At 36.0% G+C, this 3,065-nt stretch overlaps 1 pseudogene; it reads left to right on the plus strand.

Annotated features, from left to right (window-relative positions):
- Positions 1 to 1,950: 1,950 nt before the first annotated feature.
- LOC120602545 (uncharacterized) lies at positions 1,951 to 2,069 on the plus strand (annotated as a pseudogene).
- The last annotated feature ends 996 nt before the right edge of the window (positions 2,070 to 3,065 follow it).

The raw sequence follows: 3,065 nt of genomic DNA on the forward strand, positions 1-3,065 counted from the left end.
GATCTAGACAATTAGAGCTTGAATGCACGATGTAGGAGGGCACCGAAGAAGGGAGGGAAGAAGAAAATGTGAAACTGTTTTAGGTAAGAAATTATTAGGAGGTGGGGGTAGTGATGCGGAAGACAGGAAGAGAAGGGGCCTGAGCAAACGAGACAGGCTGCACCTTCAGGATCCCAGGAAATACTGTAGGACGGTTATTTAACCTTCTGACTCTACATTAATCTTCTAAAAATGCAGTTAATAATACCAAGAAATGTCTCGAATATTAAGAGATGTTGGTAAAGCATCTAGATTACTTGACACACAATAACTGCTTGTTACATATTAACTCCTCAAACTGTTCATTAATCATAACAAAGCAAGTCTTATATTTATAACATTAGTATTAAAGAAACTCATAATACAAGAAAAATAACATCCTTTTATTTTAAACTTTATTTCAAAAACACATAGATTTTAGAAGTTTCTACTTCAGCCAATCCAAAATTCAATGAATACCTACTCAATGAGTAAACAATTCCCAGATAAAGACATCTTAAATTCAGGGATATGTACATAAATAATATGTACATCTATTTTGCACTTTAGTTTTCCAGGCTGTGATGCCAACCCCGTACATTGTCTTGGATACTTAATACAAAATCGCCGTATGTAGTTTTGGGCCAGTATTATTTTGGAGATTGAAATAATTCAATGCAAGGCGACATAGTAGAAAAAATACAACAGCAGGATTGAAATGGCAGGATGACCTAAGGGCAGACCTCTTCTCTATGGAAGTGGTAGAATTTAAAATTGAAAGAATAAATTAATCAAAAGTATATCACTAATATTTGTGTAATTAGTTCCTTCTCTTCTTCGGCCTTACCACGTTCTGTTATCAGTAACTCTCTGAACTTAACCAGGACCTTGCTGCCAAGGGATGACAGATTTCCATTTCTGGCCTTGACCTTATCCAGGACCTTGCTGCCAAAGGATCAGATATTTTCCATATCTGGCCTCCACCTTTTTATCCTTCTCAGCCACATGTCAGTCCTCTGGCTTTAATCGTCTTCCGCAGCCTAAATAATCAAGCCAAAGCCCTTGTCAAGGGAACACCAAAATAAATAACTGAATTTTGCAATATTAGACTTCAGTATCCTTAATTCACCTTCCATTCTATTATTTTCTTTATATTTGAGCATCTTTCTTCTGCCCCATCCTGTCCTCTCCCGCCCAAACAAAACACCTAGCTCTCATCTTTTCTTTCTGTTTATTCTCTCACTTATCCAACCTGAAGCATAAATTTGCTATTTTCTGATTTCTAATTCTGGCATGATTTCATGATTAATAATCGGATCTTTCTCTCTCTGGATAAGAATAAAATTATTTGGGTAAGACCACTGTTTTGGCTAAATCCTGGAACTTCCATGTACTGAGACTTAATCATATAGACAGCTGTTCAGCTTCGTTGAGATTTGAATTGGTTAAACTTTATCACTATAACTACAACTGGCTGTTCTTCAAATTACAGTTGTTTACATTATGAGAAGTCTAGAAAAACTCTTTTGGGAATCTCAATAAATAGTCCTCTTTTAGGATCATGTCTTAGGACCAAAACGTAGGGTAGGAAATTGCATTTGAGGGAAACAGAAAAAGAATCAGAGAAATGTATTTAAATCAAAACCCCTAAAGTATACCAAGGATTGAGCTGAAGAAGCCAATTCAGCCAATAATTCTAAAGAACAAGAATGAGAATAAAAGTGGGAGGTAAACATCCCCTCCTTACGATGAGATGTCTGTGTCTCTCAGCCAGTGACCATCTGCAGAAGCTGCGTGTGAGAAACATCTCCTGACTCCTGGCCCGGTCAAAGCAAAGAAATTTAAGAGCCGGAACCTATAGCATAATATCCACAATTATGTTATAGTCTAGGAGCCAATTAAAAATAGTCATATCAAGAATCAGTAAAATCTGTCTACGGCCATGCTACCCTGAACAAGCCCGCTCTCGTCTGATCTCAGAAGCTAAGCAGGGTCGGGCCTGGTTAGTACTTGGATGGGAGACCAACTAAGAAGACCAGGTGCTATAGGCATAAAAAATAAAAAAGTAAGGGATCGTAAGCTGACAAGGTCCTTGCAATCTGTGAGGTCAACCAAGGGTTGCCTCACCTAAAAAATAAAAAAAATAAATAAAAAAGAATCAGCAAAATCTTAACTTGAATGAGAAAGACAATCAACAAAAATCAATGCAAAATTGACGTTAATTACTGGAAAATTCTTTTCAAGGGTTTTAAAGTCATAAAATTGCTTCAGTAAACAATTAAAAACACTTGAAAAAATTTAAAGATAAGTCTCAATAAAGAAATAGAAGATGCAGAGAGAACTAGATGGAAATTTTAGAACTAGAAAATATGGTAACCAAAATGAAACTCACAGGAGGGACTCAGAATTGGGACAAGAGAAGTAAGACTTAGTAAAACCAAAGATAAATCAGTAGAAATTATGCAGTCTGAAAACAGATAATAAAAATGAACAGTGACCTGTGGACAATAACAAAAGATCTAACATTCATGGCATTGGAGTCCCAGAGGGAGAGGAGAAAAAATGGTGGACCAGAAAAAAAAATTAGAAGATATAATGGCTGAAAATTTCCCAACTATAGTAAAACACGTAAATCTACATACAGATTTAAGGAAATGGACAAATACCAACAAGATAAACCTAAAGTCACACATACCTAGACATACCATACTCAAATTGCTCAAAACGAAGGGCAAAGAAATAATCTAGAAAGTAATCAGAAATGATAATCCAACTGACGGCACATTTCTTTCCAGAAATCATGGAAGCCAGATGAAAGCACTATAAAAATTTTCAATTGCTGAAAGAAAGGAATTACCCCACAATTTTTTATAGAACAGAGATATCTTTTATGAGCAATGAGATTCTCAGATGAAGGGAAACTTAAGAGAATTTGTCCTTGCAGTCTCGCTATAAAAGTCTAGATGTTACTACAGACGTAAGGGAATACTACAAGCTCCTATACGCACAAAAATTTGAAAGCCGAAACACAGTGGACCAGTTCCTTA

This window comes from Pteropus medius, unplaced genomic scaffold (genome assembly GCF_902729225.1).
Source record: "Pteropus medius unplaced genomic scaffold, Ma_sr-lr_union100, whole genome shotgun sequence".
Classification (NCBI taxonomy): Eukaryota; Metazoa; Chordata; class Mammalia; order Chiroptera; family Pteropodidae; genus Pteropus; species Pteropus medius.